The sequence below is a fragment of the Eurosta solidaginis genome, chromosome 3 (assembly GCF_040869045.1).
Source record: "Eurosta solidaginis isolate ZX-2024a chromosome 3, ASM4086904v1, whole genome shotgun sequence".
NCBI lineage: Eukaryota > Metazoa > Arthropoda > Insecta > Diptera > Tephritidae > Eurosta > Eurosta solidaginis.
Window position 1 is genome coordinate 174,773,964 of NC_090321.1, and position 23,431 is coordinate 174,797,394.

The 23,431-nt window shown below is 35.9% G+C and overlaps 1 protein-coding gene across 1 annotated transcript in view; it reads right to left on the bottom strand.

The window, feature by feature from the left end:
• The window catches only part of Sin3A (SIN3 transcription regulator family member A), a 127,872-nt gene extending 109,415 nt beyond the window's left edge, over positions 1–18,457 (bottom strand). The window contains 1 exon segment of the mRNA XM_067773904.1: positions 18,204–18,457. The gene's annotated coding sequence lies outside the window, so the exon portion shown is untranslated.
• Between the last annotated feature and the right edge of the window lie 4,974 nt (positions 18,458–23,431).

Sequence of the window (23,431 nt, forward strand, 5' to 3'; positions counted from 1 at the left end):
AAATTTTAGCACATGGAAAAGATTTAATAGAGTACCAGTGCTTACCATTAGGAGAATTGTCTGAAGAAGCTCAAGAATCTAAGAACAAGGACTACAAAAGATATAGATGTATGAAAACGTGCAAAGTATCACGAGTTTGACAAAACGAAGACCTTTCAACATGTTAGCTATATCTTCTGATCCAGTCATATCATCTATGAGGTATGTAAAAACACAAAAAGATCTTACGGATGCGTATAGCTCAGAAATGGTTGCTTTGTTAGATATGTGTTCCAGTGACGATGACTATGTTAAGATAAAATAAGTTTCTCACTTATCACAACAATGAAAAAGAGATTTACTAATCAATTTCGTTACTTTGTTGAAAAATAAAATATCTATGTACAAGTTAATTTTTTATTTCAAATAAAAGAATTAATTAATTTAGTAGTTTATAAATATATACTTTTCGTTATTGCATTTCTCAAAAGTTTATCAAATTTATTTTAAAGCTTAGGCATTTCGCCTTCAAACGAGTATTAAATTTTTATAGAAATCAATACGTCTATCGAGTTTGGTACAAATTGGTAAAGTGGTTACTAAGATCAAACTTTTTAGCGTAAATGGGCAGTGCCACTCCCCTTTTCCAAAATTCGTTGGCTGTTTAATCTTTAGCTCAAATAAAATTTCATTGAACCACTTTCAATAAGGTTTAGTTATTAATAAAAATACATATTTGGCTTGTAAATTAAAAAAAACATGTAAAATTTTACGATGAATTTTGAAGCACCTTGTTATTGTGGCACCAAAAATGGACATTTGAGTTTTATAAGAGTATTGCCATTTAAAAGAAACAATACGTCTATCGATTTTGGTAGTTATTGATTACGTGACTACTTAGATACAACTTTTTATCATAAGTGGGCAGCACCACGCTATCTTATCAAAATCATTAGTTTATCTTATTTAATGCTGAAATACGTCATTATAAGGCAAATCTCATTTTATTTTTTTTTTATTTTTTACTAAAACATTTTGTTTTTGCATTTTTCTAAAAATTTTCGACTTTGACGAATTAAATTTTTAAAATATCTTCATTGGTTCAAAGGTTATGATTTTTGCAAAGAAAAAACTCAAAAGGCGCCACTGTGCGGTGTTACAGAATACCATGGTATACTAGAAACCTAAAGAGGCTTGAGAATCAGAGGAATAGTTTTTCAAAAAGTTCAAGGCCACTAAGCGTATAAAAAAAAATAACTGCGTTATTCCAAATTATTCAAAGCGTTGGGCAAGAGGCTCCATGGTAACTATGTTCGTAATTTTGAATCTGACATTAAAGAAAACCCTAGGGCGCTTTGGAATTATGTAAATTCCAAAAAACGATGCTCAAGTATCCCGGCCTCAGTCATCTATAACTCTGAGCATGCTTCATCTACAGCTGAAGCGACCAATCTTTTTGCAGCCTTCTTCTGCTCCAATTTCGTTACGCCACCAGAAGTCCCGCAGGATTTGCTTGACACTCCCATTAACTTTAGCGCGCTGACTCTATCGATTGAAGATATGGTCGATGGAATCCAGAATATTAAATCATCTACCTATACTGATATTGACGGCTTATCGTCTTATCTTTTGAAAAATTGTTTGGCTCTGGCTTTCCCCTCTTAATTTTCAACAAATCTTTAGAGTGTGGCGAATTTATTGATGCGGTGAAGATAACCTTCATCAGCCCGATTTTCAAGTGTGGTAAAAAGAACCATGTCGCAAATTATAGCCCCATTGCAAAATTATCATCTGTTTCAAAATTATTCGAGTACATCGTGAAACAAAAAATGTATTTTGCTGTTAAACCTCTAATCATTGAAAATCAGCATGGTTTTATGGCCGGTAGGTCCACTATAACAAACCTATCTATCTTCTCTGATTTTTGCCTATCTTCTTTTAATGACCGTTGTCAAGTTGATACTGTGTACACCGATTTCTCAAAAGCATTTGATAAAGTTAGTCACTCAATCCTGGTTTCCAAATTGGCCCGCTTGGGTTTCCACACGATGTTTTTATCATAGATTAAATCGTACCTTCACCAGCGTAGCTGTGTTGTGGTTATAGACAATGACTCTTCAAACCGATTCACAGCCACCTCTGGGGTACCTCAATGTAGCATACTTGGCCCGTTACTTTTTGTAATTTTTATAAACGATATTTCCACCTGCTTCCAGCACTCTAATTTTCTATTATACGCTGATTACCTAAAGGTTTTCAATACCATCACAAACTCTAATGACGTGATTAAAATTCAATCTGATTTAGATAACGTTGATGTCAGCAAATGCTTTCTTGTAAACTTTTCTACATCACGTGGCCTCATTCCCACTTCCTACTCCCATGATGGTACCCGCCTCTCAACTCTTAACGAGATAAAGGACTTGGGTGTTGTCTTCGATTCGAAATTTTCTTTCACGACCCATATAAATTCTACTATTGCTAAGGCGTATTCACTTCTGGCTTTTATTAGGCGTTGTTGCACAGACTTCACGGATCCCTACACCCTCAAGTTATTGTTCACTGCAATAGTTCGCTCGAAACTGGAATATACCTGTTTTATTTGGAAGCATAGCCATGTTAGCCTTGAACGTGTGCAAAAAACGTTTGTTCGGTTCGCGCTGCGCTCGATGAATTTTTCTAAACATATTCCATCATATAAAGCCAGGTGCTCACTTATCAAATTAGATTCCTCGCTAACGTTTGTTTATGACATCGTCAATGGTGTAGTTGATGCAGCTTGTCTCCTTAAGAGTCTCCGTTTCCATATCCCTATAAGGCCTCTTCGTAATGTACCTATTTTCTATACGGATTGTGTCCGAACCCTTTATGGCTCAAACGCTATGACGGACTTTAATCGCATCTCTGATTCTTCAGCTATTGATTTTGCTCTTCCTAAGTCTACTTTTAAAACAATACTTACTGATATCTTTTCAAACTGATTAATGTTCTGGTCAATCTCTTCGTAGCATGTAAGTTTTATTGTGTCTATACTCAACTTATGTACTATACTATTAAGTAATTATCTAATTTTAATTAAACATTGTTATTTAGTCTGTAATGCTTGAAACACAATGCCGAGCGACGACGATATACGCCGCGTCGGGCGATGACAAATTACGCCCAGACATTTCGTCTACTTAAAACACAATGCCGGGCGACGCTGTTTATTCAGAGTGGCCATTATTTAGAAATAAAGATGAAAACAATGAAAACTTTTTTAATTCTCTGCTTTAGCACTTGACTGCTAAAACACGCCCAAAATGTTAAGAATTAACAAAACAAAACAAAAACGTTAAGAAATTAAATTAAAAATTATATGTAAAGAAAAAAAATTTTGTTTTTGGATATTATGTTTCCTTTTTTTATACTTAAAAAATTGAACAGCAGCACCCCTTGGGATGTTTGTCGTCATCGACCGGCGGCGACGATAGAAATAAATCTATCGTCGCAAAATGACGTCGCGTAAATTTCGCTCTTGGCGTTCATTGTGTTCACCTTCATGTAATTATGGGGATTCTTTTTGACAAGGCGATGTTCGTCGGGTTATTTCGCGGCGTTGTTGTTGTTGTTGTTGTTGCAGCGATTAGTTACTCCCCGAAGGCTTTGGGAAGTGTTATCGATGTGATGGTCCTTTGTCGGATACAGATCCGATACGCTCCGGTAACACAGCACCATTAAGGTGCTGGCCCGACCATCTCGGGAACGATTTATATGGCCACATTAAACCTTCAGGCCATCCCTCCCTCCCCACCCCCAAGATCCATGAGGAGCTTGGGGTCGCCAGAGCCTCGTCTGTTAGTGAAACGGGATTCGCCGCTCGAAGGTGAGGTTGACAATTGGGTTGGAGAAGCTATATATTGCGCTACACAACCCCTTGAATCCTATTCGCGGCGTCAGGGCATTGTGTTTCAAGCTTAACGGCTTTAAGTGTCATAGACTGAAGTAAAGAAATAATATTATAATCTTTGAATGAGATTTTCACTAACGCCAGTTATAGAGACGGTAGTTTTAATGTAAACGAAAAATCGTCTAGCGGTATTTCCATCATTCGTTGTACCGTGCCCTTGCTTTACCACTTCTACCAATAAACCAGTCTGAATAGTAAAAATTATTTTAGTGAATCCAAAATTGCTGGAAATTGGAAAAAATACCTAGATGTACACATATGCTCGTTAGGGTATGTCGATAAGAAACCCGGTTACAAAAAGTGTCATAACTTTTTAAAATTAGGTTTTACGAAAAAATGTTATATAAAAATAATTATGGAAAAAGATCAGAGAATACGAAAATGTACATTTATGCCCCTATTACCGTTTACAACTCAACTCTGGTTGGGTTGAAATTTCGCAATTTGGTATTACCGATTACAACTCAGTTCTGGTTGGGTTGAAATTTCGCAATTTGGTTTTACCGATTACAACTCAACCTGTCAAAAAAAATGTCGGTTGAGTTGTCTAGTCTAACAACTTTTTCTGGCATTACCGTTTACAACCTTGTGTTGGTGTAGTTGTTAAAGACGTCAAAATCTTACAACTGATTACTAGCAGTTGTCTCATACAATTTTGGAGTTGTTTTGAAAAAATTTTAAGTTTTAGAAGACGGTTCACCACCTAATTTTTAACAAAAATTTTCAAAGTTGGTATCAAAAACACGTTTCGACCTCCGATTTAAGAATCCGAAAACAAAAATTAAAAATTTAATTTTTGTCATATCATTTCGGTTAAAATTTTCATATGGTTGTATTTTACCAGATTTTTTGTACACACTAATGCAGAAAGGCGTTAGACCCACCCAGGGTTATTTTCACAAATCGCGGTAAAATGCCGTCAACACAGAAAGATCTTCTGTGCAAAAAAGACTGTGGATCGGGGCTCATATTTCGGACCCTCTCGGGCCATTTTGTGGGTTTTTGTAAATATTTTTCGACAGAAATAAAATTTTTAATTTCCGCTTTCGAATCCTAAAAACGGAGATCGAAACGCGTCTTTTGATACCACCTTTGATAAAAGTTATATGATGCATGGGCTCATAAAACGTTACAATAAAATTTAAAGCTGGTAGTTAAACCTTTTTTAATCAAACAATAATCGACAATTTTGTACACATTTATAGAAAAAACAACGTTTACACGAAGGATTGCATTGAATAACTTTTTGACTTTATGGAGCGACATTCCGAAGTTGGACGAGGCTGGCCGCAGTTCGGATGCAGCCAAAAGAAGTGAAATTAGGCGAACGTGAGTCCCATTGATACTAATCACTACTCCTGGGAATCCTGTTTTAGAGTAAAATACAATTTTTACTGTTTGGGTTTTAATCCACTTCGCACAAATATGATGCTCCTCAATAATATACAAAACCAGTCCAACACCAAAATCATTTCTACAGCATTTTTGATAGCTGCCGTCAGCAAGGAATCGGAGTGTGGCGCATAATTTTAAAATACGGGTTAAGCTTTCCCTCGAACGCGTTTGCCGAAATGGTTCTTAATTGTGTTTAGTAATGAGCAAAATGCTTCCTTTCAAATCTGCAAAATAACTTCATTTGAAACTCATTTTTTGCCACTTAAACATTTTCTTACTTGGTGCTTAGTAGTTCCAAGGGATTGGAATGATCACGTGAATGTTTTCCGTATTCGCGACATGTTAATCACCAACATTTTCGCCATTATAAAATAGATTATATATCATATTATATCTTGTAATAACAAAATCACTTTTGCAAATGCTTAAATTTTCGCCACAAATTGATCAGCTAGCTGTTCATTTATCTGTCAAATCATCACTTTCTTAGGTTGGCAGCACCAATTCAACTTCAACTGAAACAAGTTGTAATTCGTAATACCAAACAGGAGTTGAGTTGTCTGAAAGTTGAGTTGTTTTAATTACAACCCAACTAAGTTGAGTTGTATACCATAATAGGCCCTTTAAAGTCCTAAGTCCCAAATTTTCAATTTCGTTCCACTCTGCGTCGGTATTGCGCTTACGTTGCGTCAAGAGGTGACTTTGATCACACACGTCTTGATGGGCATGTTATCAATCCACCGGCAAAGCAACATTTTGCTACTTCTATTCGGTTCTTGCAATTGATATTCACAGCACTGCGACATCTGTTGCAGAATAGTTGTGAAAATTGGACTTGTTTATGGCGATGATGACATAGTGTAGTAGAAATAATGAAGGCAAATAACCGCTGTGATAGCTGAATGGTTATAGTAGCGGCGCCTAAACGTTGCCGATGAAGGAATTTAGAAGTTCCCGAAATGGATCTATACATTGAGCTTTGGCAGTTGTCTAAATTTTTTTTTCTTCTATTCTAATTTTAAAATTTTTCAATTAAGAAAAAATATATCATAACAATAATAATAGAGTAAGAGCCCGAGAATTCAGAGCCGTAACAAAATCCTCAAATACCTCGCTGGCAGTACCTGGCGAAAAGATAAAGAAACGCTCATGACTACATACAAAGCATTTAGCCAGCCTATTACGTGCTACGCGTCACCCATATGGTCACCAAGCCTAAAAATGACCCACTGGAAGAAGCTACAGGCCTGCCAAAATACTGCTCTCAGAATTGCCGCGGGCTGTCTTCTTATGTCCCCAGAACACCATCTGCATAATGAGGCGAGAATACTCCCCATCAGGGAGAGAAATGAGATGCTGACCAAACAGTTCCTGTTGAATACCCAGAAACCTGAGCATCCCAACAGACATCTGATTGATGAACCAGCACCGCCTAGGGGCTTAAGGAGTCATCTCCGTAAGCATTTTGAGGAAATACGGCACCTGAGAACCCAGCCGTATGAAGCGAAAAAACACAAGCAGGTCCTTGGATAACTCCGTAAACAGGCGTCGGAGCTTTATGCCGGGAATTTCCCGATGAATCCAGTACTCAAAGAAAAGTATCCAAAACTCGCGGAAGAGGAACGCATACTCCCCAGGGAAACGCGTGTCACTATTGCTCAACTTCGTTCTGGATACTGTAACAGGTTAAACTCTTACCTATCCAGAATCAACCCCGACATATAAAATGTATGCCCCGCTTGCAATGTGTCCCCACATGACACCAACCATCTCTTTAATTGTACTGTGGAACCAACGCCTCCAACACCCCTTTCCTTATGGTCCACCCCTGTCGAAACAGCAAGTTTACTTGGACTCCCGTTAGAGGATATTGATGACAATTTGTGATCGGTCGCGGCTGTTAGGTGGGGCGAAGCATTGCTACAACAACAACAACAACAGTAAGAGCCCGTGAAGGCCAGACCTTTGTCATTTTATAAAAGTTGAAATTTCGTCAGTGCATACTTCCAACTGAAGCAAGATCGTTGGTCTATTGTAAAACTTGAGTCATGGTGACTTTAACATATATCGTGTCAAAATTTTGCAGAAAAATGAACCTTTCTTTCGTCATTTTATAAAGACTGATTTTCATATATGGTCTTCGTCACGATATAAGAAGCCATTAGCCTCATAGCCAGACCTTTCCATAGTGGCTTTGATTAACCAGACAGAAAAGGGGCGGGACACCTCCCATGCAAAATGTATATTTGGTACTACATAACTCTGAAGGTATTCATGCTAGAACATTAAAATTCAGTAAGGAGTTATATGAGGTCAATACCTAACACTCACAAGAAAATGTGGGGTGGGGAAGAAGGGGGCGTGGCACCTCCCATATAAATGAATTTTTTCCTTCTGCATATCTCTGGATGTAGTAATGGTAGGATAATGAAAATTGGTAAGGAGCTATATGAGGTTAAGTCCTAACACCTCCAGTAAAATGTGGAATTGGGGAAAAGGGGGCGTGGCACCTTCCCTACTAATGGGATTTTTCAGAACTATGGCTGCCGTACAAACTTAGGTTATTATAAGAGCTAAAGTTTGACTACAGAGTTGTTTGGGTGTTATTCCTTTTGGATATTTAGTAATCTTCCGCCGCTAAAATTTTTTGTTAACTTCAGTCTATCCGCATCTTCTATCTATATATATATATATAAAGTTAAAATTATGAATGTTTGTATGTAGGAATAAATCGGATTGCGTCCTAAATGGATCGACCAATCACAACTTAATTTGAATCACCCACTAGAAACCTTCGAAAGATGGTCATAGGCTAAACATAACTTCAATATAAAAAGAGGGCGGCACCTAACATACAAACGATACAGCATAACTCTGGAAGTATTCATGCAAGAACATTCAAATCCAGTAAAGAGTTAAATTTGATCAATCCCTAACACCACTAAGAAAATAAGGGGTGAGTAAGAAGGGGCGTGGCACCTCCCATACAAATGGAATAATGAAAATTGGTATGGAGCTATATGACGTTAAATCCTAACAGCATGGAATTGAAAAAAAAACAAGACAAATGGGGCTTTCAGAACTATGGCTGCCTTAAAAACTTAGGTTATTTCAACACGTATAGTTTGATTGCAGAGTTGGAGTTGGCAGTTATTCCTTTAGTATTATTTTATGTTATCTTTTGGATTGGTTTTGGATACGCTTGGAGGAACCAGAAAACATTTTCCGTTTAATTTGATCTTAATTGATGTAATTTTAACGTGTACTGATCATCCCAAAGGTGGTGCTTTCCTGTTACTTGCTGGAACAGCCGCAGTTGAAGTAAATTAGGGCTTCTTCGTCTATCGATAGCTTTACGTACAAAAATTTACTCTCTTTAGAAATATGAGAGGGCATTTTGACGGAAACAATTCAGCGACAGGTTTTGCTAAACAACTTCTTGAAATTAATTATGGCAAAATTCCTATTTCTTTACTAACAGATTTGATTTCCTTCCTGCAAGTATTTGAGAAATTATGACATCATCTGAAACTTTAATATCTAATATTTTTTCCAAATATTGAATCTATATTTACAAATTTATAAATTGCTTTGAGAAAGGGCATTTTAGGCACCTTAAAATGAGGACGTTAATATCACTAGAACCAAGACAACTAATGACTCTATTAACCAGGCATGCTTAACCAACGAACCGATATTATTTCGTTACGATAATTAACGTTAATAAACGAAACAAAGTCATTTCGTTTCGTTTATCAACGTTAAGAACGTCAAATTAACGAAATGATTTCGTTTCGTTTTCTGCCATATCAAAACGAAATCAAATCGTTTATGTTGATTATTAATTTCAAACTATGCTGGCAAAGCTGATTGATGGCGGAGTCATTAAAGGTGAAAGCATTAGCCAAGCTGATTGCAACTTTTCTCATGAATTTTGACAGTACGAACATTTCTTTTTGACATTACCACCAACGAATTACACAAACAAATTACACGGAGTTTGTGTGTGTATGTGTGCTCGTTGTTACCACCTTACGGCTTCACCATGGCTATAGCATTGCCAGCACAATTCAAACATAAAGTATCACGTTTTTGTTAACGTTTTTAAAGTTAACGAAAGCTTTTCGTTTCGGTTAAAAACGAGATACAATTTATCTTAATAATTTCTTTATCGATAATATTTCAAAGTGTTTCAACGGAAACGGTGGAAATTTTTTGATAAACGATTAGCTTAACGTTAAGGTACATCCCTGCTATTAACACAGTCCTGGAAGAGTCCCAAGCTGTGCATATCCGATTGAGTTTATTAGCTCTTTGATCCATTAGAAATTTCTCCTCATCGATTGATCCTTAAAAAGGACCCATAATGCTTATATAGTTGGACAAGGTTTTTCATCACAAAACTTTTACGGATGTCATTGAAGCAATTCATTTTATCGGAAAATTTCGAAAACAAAAAAGTTTAAAACCAAGGATTCCTTTGATACCGATATATTTCTTTTCAATTTTAAATGCCTTAAATTTCCTATCCCTATCAATGAAGCTCAAGGACGATCAGTAGATGCGAATCAAGGGATTGATGAGCGCAATACAAACCTTTATAGCTTCAGAGCTTCTGCAACTCAATTGTCAACCTCACATACGCGAGGGGAATCCTGTACAAATATGATTATATCATACAACAACAGTCATTAGCTGTAGCAGAAGTCAATCTTAGCAACTCATGTTTTACCCATGGCCAGTTACGCGTAGCTTGCATATTTTTATAGAAACGTGGGGTAAAACCCACGGGCATAAGCTAGTGATTAATTAAACTCCACTATAAGTCTGTAAGTTTTCGTAATAAGTTTGAGGTAAATAAATGTTTTTTTGTTTGCAAAATAAGAACACCGATAAAACTATTTTCAATAACGAAATCTACTTTTTGTCCTTTTAAAGAACCCACGAAAGATGTAAACTCTACATTCCACACTGTCTGAGAACCTCTTTTTCATGTTTTTGGTATGTTTTACACCGACTCTATACGATATCTGGCAAATGAATTTTTGGAGGGAATATTTTCATGACACTTTCTGGGCTGGCCGAACCGCTGCCGATGAGTGACCCCGTTTAAATAGTTTCTAAACTGGTTATTATTATGTATATGAAAAATGGAATTAGAAGTCAGATGGTGTTTTACTATAGGCCTAGCAATTTTATATGTGCTATAAAACTTATAATATAATGCCCGTTATCCGTTCCTTAGCCCCTCAAATTTTTTTATCTAGATTTTCTAAACTATTGAAAAAATCTAAAAAAAATGCCTAAAAAGAAACGAAAAAAAGCTAAATCTAGCATGAAAAAAGGCTAAGTTCGGGTGTAACCGAACATTATATACTCAGCGTGAGCTTTAATTGTACATTTCATTTCAGATAAATTACTTTTCTACATAACACGTGGCACTGCCCGTTTAAAAAAAAAAATCTCCCCATTTCCTCTTACAATAAAACTTGGTAAGTGAAATATCATTGATTCAAAACTATTTGTTGGTAAGTTATAGCTTATTATTCTAATCTACGACCCTTTTAAACTTGTTTTATATAAAAGCGGGCGTGGTCTTTAACCGATCTCGTCCATTTTTTCTAGAAATATTTCTTGATATAGGGAAAATTTGTGTACCCAATTTTATTAATATCCGTTAATTTTTCTTCGAGTTATGGCTCCCAAAGCATAGAAAATTGCTTAGTCATAAAAGGGGCGGTGCCACGCCCATTTTTTAAAATTTGAAGTTTTTCATATTTATTGTTATAAATCCACTTGGGAAATGAAATACCATTGTTATAAAGCTCTTTTTTGCAAAGATATAGCTTATTTTATTCCTCCACGACTCTTTTAATAATCTTTTATATAAAAGTGGGCGTGGTCTTTAATCATTTCGTTAAATTTTCTTCAAAGCATTCCTTATAGTAAAAGCAACCTCTCTGCCGAATTTCGTTACGATAGTTTTAACGATTTTTGATTAATATTTGTAAAATTGATTTTATCACAAGTGGGTGGTGCCACGCCCATTTAAAAAAATTTTCAACTTTTAATCAATTCTCAATATCAGTCCACATGTCAAATTTCAACATTCTAGGTGTATTATTTACTAAATAATCCGGTTTTTTGTGTTTTCCAAAATGTTATATATATAGAAAGTGGGCGTGGTTATTATCCAATTTCGCTCGTTTTCAATACCAATCTATTCTGGGTCCAGATAAGCTCGTGTACCAAATTTGGTGAAGATATCTCAATATTTACTCAAGTTATCGTGTTAACGGACGGACGGACATGGCTCAATTTTTTTTCGGTACTGATGATTTTGATATATGGAAGTCTATATCTATCTCGACTCCTTCATACCTGTACAACCAACCGTTATCAAATCAAAGTCAAAGCACGCTGAAATGACTACACTGCTGCAACAACAACAACAACTACACTGCTACACAGCTAGATTTTGGTGGAAGGGCGGTATGGCCTAGAAGGTCGCACGTGGTCATAACAAATTGTTCCCGAGATGGTGTTGTTGTAACAGTGCTTCGCCCCATCCAATCCAACAGGTGTGACCGCTCACAAACTTGCTGTTTCAACAAGGGTGGACCATAATGAGAGGGGTGTTAGGCCTTGTGAGTATTATCGATGTTGATGGTCCATTGCCAGATGCAGATCCGGTGCGTCCGGTACCAAGCCCAACCATTTCTGTCGAAATGAACACACATGAACGTGAACAGTGTTGCCAGACCCCCCCAGCGAGTTAAGGAGTCAGAATATACCCGCGGTAGGTATGCTTGTCGCGTACTTCTCCAAACCCAATTGTCAACCTCACCTATCCGTGGCAAATCCTGTTTCACTACCAGACGATGATCTGGCGACCCCAAGCTCCTCGTGGAACTGGGGGGTGGGGAGGGAGGGATGGCCTGAAGGTCTAATGTGGCCATATATATCGTTGCCGAGATGGTCGGGCTAGTACCTTAATGGTGCTGTTACCGGAGCGTACCGGATCTGTATCCGGCAAAGGATCATCACATCGAAAACATTCCCCAAAGCCTTTTTGTATTTTGTAATTATTAGGCAATTCATCCCAGCACCAAAATTGTAAAAATTAGGGGGTCATGAAAGCATATAAACTTATAAGGTGTAAAATTATATCCATTTACACACGCTGTTATATGAACGCACCTAGAAATACTCTTGATAAACTTGATTGTTTATCAGCTGTATTATTGCCAAACAAAATTTTTTTGATTGTTATACAAATTAAAAAATGCCAAGATTAAGTGAAAAATCAAAACTAAAACGTCTTTACTAAGATATTCTTGTAAATGCCTTGCTGATGTTGGAGATTTCTGATGAAAATGCCTTCTGTAATGTCTGCAAGGTTGTATTCCTTTGAGTTTACCGCGTTTACACAATGAAATGTGCGCGTAAATTTATACAAATTGTGTAAATGATTTTTCATACAAAATTTGACAGTTCGTTTACGCACTAGATAAATTTATACGTTTACACACTTTATAAGGCATTTATACGGTTACATGAGACCCCCTATTATTTTATAGTGCTAGTCGGTAAAAGGCATAAAATAGGAACAATTTAAACTTGAAACTTAAAGCTAATGAGCCTCCGGGGAGAAACCTTATCGCTACAACAACAACAACAGTGTTGCCAGCTCAGCAGTGATGGAAATTATTTTTGTTGTTCTCTGTTAGGATTAATACAAGGCGGTGGCGGCTCAACATAAATTCAAATAAACATACAATTACACCGTTTTTGTAATTCACTGAATAATTTGAATTTAATATATTAAAAAAGAGAATACGTTTTTAATTTATCAAAATAATGTGACGCTGGCAAATATTTGGAATTTTCATTTTTATTTAGGAGCAGTATTCTCTCCTCCCCTCTTCTGTTGTTGTTGTTGTTGTTGTTGTAGCAGTGCTTCGCCCAACCTAATAGGTGCGACTGATCACAAATAGTCATTAATATGCTCTAACGGGAGTCCAAGGAAACTTGCTGTTTCAACAGGGGTGGACCATAATGAAATAGGTGTTAGAGGCGTTGGTTCCACATTACAATTAAAGAGATGATTGGTGTCATGTGGGGACGCATTGCAAGCGGGGCATACATTTTGTATGTCAGGGTTGATTCTGGATAGGTAAGAGTTTAGCCTGTTACAGTATCCAGAACGAAGTTAAGCTAGAGTGACTCGCGTGTCCCTGGGGAGTATGCGTTCCTCTTCCGCAAGTTTTGGGTACTGTTCTTTGAGTACTGGATTCTTCGAGCAATTTTTGGCATAAAGGTCCGACGCCTGTTTGTGGAGTTCACCAAGGACCTGCTTGTGTTTTTTCGCTTGATATGTCTGAGTTCTCAGGTGCCGTATTTCCTCATAACGCTTACGGAGACGATTCCTTGAGCCCCTAGGCGGTGTTGGCTCATCAATCAGATGTCTGTTGGGATGCCCAGGTTTCTGGGTATTCAACAGGAAATGTTTGGTTAGCATCTCATTTCTCTCCCTGATGGGGAGTATTCTCGCCTCATTATGTAGATGGTGTTCTGGGGACGTAAGAAGACAGCCGTGGCGGTTCGGAGAGCAGTATTTTGGCAGGCCTGTAGCCTCTTCCAGTGAGTAGTTTTTAGGCTTGGTGATCATATAAGGGACCCGCAGCATGCAATCGGCTGGCCAATTGCTTTGTAACTGGTAATGAGCTTTTCTCTGTCTTTTCCCCCAAGTACTGCCAGCAAGGGTTTTAAGGATTTTATTACAGCTCTGGATTTTCGGTATAATTGCGGACGCATGCTAACCAAAATGTAGATCCTGATCAAACGTCACACCCAAGATTTTGGGGTGTATGACAGTCGGTAGCGTAGTGCCATCGACGTGGATGTTCAACATGGTCGAAATTTGGGACGTCCATGTTGTAAATAAGGTCGCGGAGGATTTAGTCGGTGATAATGCCAGGTTTCGCGAGGCGAAAAAACTGTATAGATGAGTTCTGTTCACTTCTCTTCCCTTTCTTTCTCTTCTCTTCCCTTCGTTTCCATTCCACGATTTTTTATTCTAAATTCTTTTTTGAAAACAAATAACAGAGCAAAAAAGTGAAAACTTGGAATAAAAAATCACGCGATTTTCACCTGCGGCGCTTTTTGAAAAGAACTACCAGAGCTTAAAAAGATTTAAAATATGGAATAAACAACGCAGGCGATTGTTTGTAAACTAATACCAGAGCTTGAAAAGAGAAATTTTTTGTTTTTTTAAGTTATACCAGAGCTTTAAAAAAATGAAAATATGTAATAAAAAATCCCACCAAGTGAAAATTTTTAATAACGAATTTCCCCTGCACCGCTTTTTTCGATAAATAAAACACTCCTATAGTTTTATTTATTTTACTTTTCCCAATCGTAAGATCTATACAACATGCAATACGTGTCGTAAGATATGTAAATTTGGAATGAAAAATTGAGCGATTTTGTGTGGTTTTAATTTCGCCCAATTGTTTATTCCAAATTTGCGCCTTCGACGCTTTGGTTTGATAAAATAACAACGCATATTCTCTTCTCCGGAAAAATATTGAACTACTAACCGTTCAGATAATTACAAAAACAAAATACATAGAGCGTTATTGTTTATCTCTATTTATCACCTTTCATTATTCTGGCTTGAGAAAACAAGAGTAATTTCTTGTTCAGTTAATTTCTTTTATTAATGCTCAACTGCCAGCACCGTTCTCAGACACTATTCAAAAAGCACCAAGTAGGCCTTAAAAGTGTTCGTACACCTGATAAAATTAAAATTTAACTTTATAATAATCTTACTAAAGTTTGAAAAATCAAGCGTTTATTGTGGTATTGTGTTCATCAAATATTAGACTTAATAAAAGGTATTTAATAAAAAATGTAACTAGTTGTTTTTGCAAAAAACTTTAAATGTATAAATATATGCTAAAACACAGTCGAAAAAGTATTCGTACAGCACTCATTTTTCTAAATTTACGGGTGAAACGAAGTATTGACAAGGCTCAAACATGTGTAAACGTGTCTAAACGTTTACATGATGTGTCTGCTATCGGATTGCAATAGTTAGCATAAAGCTTTTCAGTTGTTTTTTGTACTCTGAGCACGATGGATCGAACCAAGGGCAAAGAGACTTCTGTTGAAGAGAGAAAAATATATTTTAAACTTATTTCATCAGAACAAATCATATAAAGGAATAGCTAAAATTGTTAGTCGACCTCGATCGCCTGTGCAGTGTCATAAAACATTGCGAAAAAGAGAATATGCTGGAAAGTAAACATAGAAGCAGTCGTCCAAAAAAGTTGACAGAACGCGATAAACGGGCGGTGTTAAAATTGGTGTTCGTAGAACACTTAATGAGGCCGGGTACTATGCACGAACTGAAAACGCAAACCATACGTAAGTGCCGTAAATCGAAAAACGCGTTTAGACTTTGCAAAACTTTATAAAAATCGCCCTTTGAGTTATTGGCATAAAGTGATATCTAGTGATGAAAGTATATTTCGTGTTTTTGGGTCTAATAGACGGGAATTAGTTTGGAGACAAAAAGGAAAAGATCTCGATCCGAACAATATTCAGGCGACTGTGCAACATGGTGGTGGTCAAGTGCGTGTATTGGGTTGTATGTCTGCCGCGGGGGTCGGAAAATTAAAAATAGTTGGGGGTACAATGGAAATACATTAATATACCCAATAGAGAATCTGTGGCATGAATTAGAAACACGCGTGAAAAAATACTAAATAAACAATAAAAATGAATTGAAACGTGTTTTGGAAGAGGAGTGGTATAATATAAGTCCCAAAATACCGAAAAAGTTGGTTGATTCAATGCCAAATAGACTATTTGCCGTTCTTAATTCTAAAGGATATCCGACTAAATACTAAAAACAAATTTTTCGAATTTCTATTGTTTTATTTTTATCTTAAATTTTACTGTACTTTTGCGACGCTACGTATGCCATTTTCCAATGTTATGCATTTATTATTCTCTTATATATTGACACTTATGAAATTTTTTGCTTGTATAATATTTAATAAAAATAATAGTATGCTTTAGTGTTTTGTATTTTTAAATTGTGGACGTTACTATTACTTTAAAAAAGCGTGTAGCTAGTGTACGAAAACTTTTAAGGCCTACTGTATGAAAACAGCCAAAATATTCCATCAAACTAATAAAAGTACCAGTTTTGAATAAAATTAACCAAAACGACAGCGCTGATTTGAGGAAGAGGTATTTGAAGAAGAGGTATTTGGGTGCGAATGGGGTGGTGTTGACTGAAGCTGAATACGAATATGAGATAGGCAGGTATGCGTTAGAGAGCACTCTGCATTATTGTACAAAATCAAATTAAATACTGTGCGAAACTAAATAAATGCGCTTGGACTTCCAAACATGAGGCGCTGCTTCCCAAACAGTGCCTGTATACTACGAACTGAAAATATGTACGATGATTGTCTTTAAAAGAGGAATAGGGGGCATGCGTACGGTTTCCCTCCATTTTTTAGGTATCACATCGACATGTATGAATTAATGTCTACAGCATAATTTGCATTTGCATCTATAATTAATAAATTATATAAGTATATCAAGATGTCGAAAGTTTATAACATTTTTGGGTACACATTAAAAATAGGTATACCCCGAACGAATAAATTTAACTACCATCGGTAATTTTTTTTTTAGTTTTACATTCTAATTCACTCATTTTGTTATTTTTTTTACTACTTTATGTATGTTTGTTGATATATTTATTTGGTGGAGCAGTTCAGTTCGATAAACAAATAGAAGCCATATTTTTTTAAAAATACATATAAAGGTAAAATTAATAAATACCAAATTTTTCAGTTGTGCGCGACATACATACATTGTCCGTCACTATTTTAATGCTATTACTTTTATTTATTTTTTCTTTGTTAAAAAGCGTACGACAACTTGAAAACCGAATGTATCCGATCGGGGAACGTAACGAATTGTTTTGTTGCCACTTGTCATTTCTGGTTTAGCACAAAAATATTGTTTTATCAAATGCACATTTGTTAATAACAAAAGAATTTTAAAAAAATTTACAGCTTATTTACAGGTAACTAAAAGTTTTCTAATTTAATTTTTTACGTTCACGGTCCTGATAATAATAGCTAAACAACCAAATAAACAGCAAATTTGTAATGAAGCAAATGAAAACAGCCTGCCGCCGTCGGACTTTTTCACCGTCGTTGCCAGTCATACGCATTTGTCGGAAAAGAAAATGTTTATACATACATAAGTTGATATGTGCACACACCTAATATATATCTACAAAAACAAGTATATGAATTCATACATGCATATATAGCTTATATGGATATATGTATAAAAATGTATTTCAACTATGCATACATACATATATTTAACAATGTGGTGGATGTGCATATACAAATATATGTATGTATAAATGAATGTGCTGACAATGACAGCGGAGGTGAAGCGGTGGCACAAAACGACGTATGTATATAAACCAATTGAATTGACCTAACCTAAAAATTTTTAATATTTTTTCTTTCAACTTCTACAACGAATTTGTTATTAAAACCTTATTATTTCACATTTGTTTTCACTGGAATATAAGAAAATACTTATAAATGCACTAAAATATGTAGAAGTAAAATAAAAAGCTTGAACCTGAGCAAAATTCCACTTACATCAGCACCGTCAGCAAAAAAAAAATAAACCAATTCTAAATTGGCCTTTGTTTTATATCTTTTTGCTCAGCTATTGAAAATGAAATTTTTCCACCACATTTCACTTCATTTGCCCATTATTTCTATTATATATATCTATATTTCGCACTTTGCAAAATATCTGTACCTACTTTTAATCGCGCCACAACTTTATCAAAATGTTAGTCTGACTTACAATACATTCACATTTATTGAAGTTTCCATTTCAATTTAATTGCCACTTTTGTTAATAATCTTTAATTTTCAACATTTTTTCACTATTAAATACTTTTTTTAACATTTTCTTTCTCAATGAATTTCTACAGATATTCACAAAAATTTGGCGAGAAAAAGTTTTGCTACATCTTACCGCCGCCGCAAACATTTTCGATTAAAACTACGGCAAACGCAAAGTCACCAAAAGACTGGCTACGAAGAAAAACGATTACCAGCGAGCACGGTTGCCACACCATATTTTCATTTGGGACCAAAATTCATCGAAAAAAAGCCCAAATCTCAGAAAAAAGGGCCAAATTTTTGTTTTATTTGATTGTGATATAAGCAATTCACAAATGTGTCATAGTCGTCAAATATAAAATTTCAGTATATTTTCATGGTTTCCTATACAACATTTTAATAAACTTAGCGAATAGGAGACTTAATTCAAATTGCACAAACAAAAACGCTACTTTTAGGTATTATATTCAGGGGCGGAAACTGTTATTCCTTTTATAATATAATTCCTTGCAAAACTATTACTTTTGGACTTTTAATATTGGATCAAGATGAAAATTATTTTCGGATTTTTATTACCTGAGTCCGATAGAACTAGTTAAACTCGGACTTTCAAAAATAAAAGTCCAGAATTAAAGGTTATATCCGGACTTTTATTTCTTTTTTAAGGTCAAAATAAAAGTCCGGCTTGATAACAAGGAAACGGCTGATCCGAAATAAAAAATTCTTTAATTCGGATCAGTCGCTTTTTTGTTATCAATCCGGACTTTTATTTTGGCCTTAAAAAATAAAAGTCCGGATTTAACTTTTATTTCCGGCCCTTTATTTTTGAAAGTCCGAGTTTAACTAGTTCTGTCGGACTCAAAAAATAAAAATACAGATTTTACTTTTATATGTGGACTTTTATGGAAAAAATTCGAAAAATAAAAAGGATGCAGGATTCGACATGATATTGCTATAGGGATACCTGGGAACTCAAACATTTTCAACTAGGACAATTTTTTGACCAGTACTTTTTCCACTCCGAAAAAAAAAATTATTTTCCGTCCCTGATTATATTTACAAAATTTCTAGGATAAGTCTATGACTTCACTAACTATACGTTTTAAACCTAGTTTTGCTGACAAAGCTCTTAGTTCCAGCATTATTATGTTAATTGGAAAGAAATAAAATGTATAGCGCAGTTAGGTTTTTTTAGAAACAGAGGCTCACAAATTGAGTTTTGGTGTAGCCGAACTATGAGCCGAACTATCAGTAAATAATAAATGATTATTACTTTTTCCCCTGAACGTTGAGATTAAAAATCTCAAATCTTAAAAGTTTCAACTGTGCAATAACGGTACCTGATTACATTTAAGTAGGTACTAGAAATTAGTTAATAGCGTTGTTATTGAAGTTTATGGGGTTCTGTACCTATGAGAATAAAACACAAAACACTTCTTTCGAAATCAAATCTTTTTTACATTTGCTTCAAAATCTGAATATAAAAGTAAATTTGTTCAATCGCGATTCATTATTCATTTATAAAGGTACCGCTTTCAAGAAGTATTCCTGCCTTAATTACAGTTAAAATATTTCTTATGCCAAGCTACTTAGTTTTCAAGTATTCGGCGTGCCTTAACACCACAATACTCCTGGAACACCACAAAACTCCTGCAATTTTTACATGGGATTTCTTTGTAAAAAAATTTTGAAAGTGCTACCAAACATAAAACAAATCAGTTTCATTATTTACTTAGTTTTCAATTAAAATTCATCCATCAGTGGAAAGCCCTGCCAAATTTCTTAGAGGCACACGTGCATTTGAGACAAATTTTCTTAGCTCAACTAGTGAAAAAAATCTATCACGAAAAGTGTTTGATAACCGATCGAAATATCTGGATACTAAAACAAGAATTTTTCTGATAAGTCCGTGTAATGCGTTTAGATCCATGGCTTTTATGCCATTAATGCCTCGCCTAAAATATCTCATATAAAATGCCATTGGTCTAAAAATGGAAGAAAAGTACCAAAATCGTCGCTATTGCCTAAAAAGGACCAAAATTGAAAAAAAGGACCAGCGGACCAAATGGGGTTGGAAGGGACCATTTTTGGTCCAAATGGACTAAAACTGGCAACCGTGTGAGCGAGCTCAGTTAATGCTGCCAGATAAATAATAAAAATATACAATACAAGCACATTGAGCTCTAAAGGTGTTTAGAAATTAGCCTGTTCTGAACATTCAGCTCTTTCAAATGACAATTCGCAAATAAAAAGTAGAAGTTAATTATTTCCGCTTGTAGCGGTACCGTGGCATTGATATCTCGGTTAGGACCATGATCCAATCGGAAGAGGTTTGCTTGGTAGCAACATTTTTGACAATTGCGCACATCATGCTCCCAGCAAAAAACACTAACAGACAAGATTGTAGGGAGATCAAAAGTTGGAACGTTCGAACACTTCATAAAAAAGTGTCTCTTATGTTTGGATATTTCTTTGAAACAGAATTTCTCATATATGAGTGGTGAAGTTGAAAAATTAATTTCGCAATATTTAATCCGATTTTCGGCATAATTTTAGACATTAAGGCCCAGTTTTTCAGTAGTTGCTTAAGCTAAGCTTAAACCAAGTTTGCTTAAACTCTAGTCAAATTTAAACTCCAGTTAAACTATTGATCAGTTTTCAGGCATAGTTTAAGGCCGCTTTTGGGGTTCGCCTTTTTTGCGGCAACATTGGTTTTTTTATCTAGATAATTTGTAGATACGGCAACAGCTGGATTTTGTTTACCCAACAAACATGGAAAAAAAATTCTCCAGCGAAATATATATCTAGTTCCGGAAGACATATTCAACACCATTATTTAATTATTCTTAAACAAGATAGTTCTCGAATTGATATCCAACTTCATTCTCCAAACACTATCGAACCTTTGAGAAATTTTGTAAAATTAAAAGTTTTCGAGTTGGTCTCCAACGTCGTTAATATTATTATCCTAATTTCAAGAGATTTTGAGAAATGTGGTGGAGTTGAAAAAAATCTCCAAGGTGGTACCACCAAAAGCAAGGCGGCCGCTGTGGTGTGATGGTAGCGTGCTCCGCCTACCACACCGAAGATCCTGGGTTCACGCCCCGAGCAAATCAACATCAAAATTTTAGAAACAAGGGTTTTCAATTAGAATAAAATTTTTTTACGCGGGGTCGCCCTTCGGCAGTGTTTAGCAAACGTTCCGAGTGTATTTCTGCCATGAAAAGCTCTCAGTGCAATCTCATCTACCTTGCAGATGCCGTTCGGAGTCGGCATAAAACAAGTAGATCCCGTCCCGCCAATTTGCAAGGAAAATTAAGAGCACGACGCAAATTGTAAGAGAAGCTCGGCCTAAAATCTCTTCGGACGTTATCGGGCTTTGCATTTATTTATTTTTGAATATATATTTTATTTTCGTGAAATACTGTAGTTGTTGTTGTTAATTAAATTTTTTCAACTTAAGTAATAGCATAATAAAAAATTCCCTCTTTTGCTGAGTACGCTTTGATTCTCGAGTTTAGCCACTGTTTCGAAACAGCTCTTGAGATTTTAGAAGTATGCATTATCAACATGAGCTCTAATGGTACTCAAGCCCAAATGCTTTATGGGTATATTAGACGCCATGTCGAACCAACGCAAACAGCTGATAGGTTAAGCGGGAGTCATTGGTGCCGTATGTCGTATCGCTGTAGTCGTATCCCTAACGTAATCAGCTGTTTGTCGTTACGACGGTAAACCAAAAACCAATTGGTTGGCTACGATACGGTTACGACCTTAGCGGCACCAATAATCGATTGCATTGATTCCCATAAAGCGCCAAATACACGACACGAACATTTCCGCGAACATTCCCGTTATGTCATGTTTCTGCGACCTTTTCTGTCGTGTATGGTGGTGTTTGCCAGTTCGCGCAAATGTTCGCCAAAAATCAAAATATTTTAATTTTTGGCGAACATTTGCGCGAACTGTTCGTGCGTGTATGGCGAAATAGCTCATAATCGTAGTAATTTCTGAACGGAACAGACGTGCGCGGAAAAGTAAAATGGACAATAATAAATTTCTGAGTGAATTTATTGAAATGTATAAATCTTTGCCATCATTGTGGCAAGTAAAAAGCAAAGATTATTGTAATAGAATTAAAAAGAATAATGATTATGCGACTTTAATCGAAAAATTAATTGCCACAGCGAGCAATATTGCTGCAGCACAATTGTTGTCCGTATTCATCGCTGTCTGAAAGAGAACTAATGTTCGGCCAAAAGTTCGTATGGTGTATGGCCAAAGCTGCGAACAAGATTGTGGAATGTCCGCGGAAATGTTCGTGTCGTGTATTTGGCGCTTAAGGTTGGTCGAATCAGCTGTTATAAGGTTACCGATATGGTTACCGCATAGCGGAACGATACAAGGTGGCAGCATGGTGACATACCTACAAACATAAATAAAAATTCCATGTACTTTGTTTTTGTAAATTCGATGGACAAATGTCAAAATCGTACTGCGCTGGAAGTTGATGTATCAAATCAAATAAAAAAGTTTGTAATCAGCTGTTCCACGCTGCCACCTTGTATCGTTGCGCCATGGGTTACCGATAAAGCACCAATGGCTGCAGCTTTAACTAGAGTTTAACCCTGCCAGATCGGCCGCTTAAACTTCTGTTAAAATATACTGAAAAACTGCAGAGTTGAACTTGCACTGAAAACCCGGGCCTAACAATAAAATATGAACGTTCCATTTGTTATTTGCATGAAACGTTTAGGCTTTTTGTAAGATTATGTACGGTTTCAAGAAATATTTTGTATAATATTAAGAACTTCCAGAAAACATACTGGCATTTACAAAAATATTATCATTACTAATATACTACTGCCCAACTGAATGGTAAATTTGACATTCAAATTTCATTTGCTTACATGTTTGACACTATTTTCGTTTTCCAAGTGTCGACATATCAATAAATATAGGGCTGATCACATTCACGACGGCGGTGTAGCCGCCACATCTGTCATATTATTTTTACACATGTTCTTATGAGCGTCGTTATTTTCGGCGCGACAGAGCAGCACAACAATCAATCACGAAAGCCGTTGTAGCCATATTAAACCTAATTCTATTTTTGGGAAGCGACAGTGAGTGGCGTCCTTTT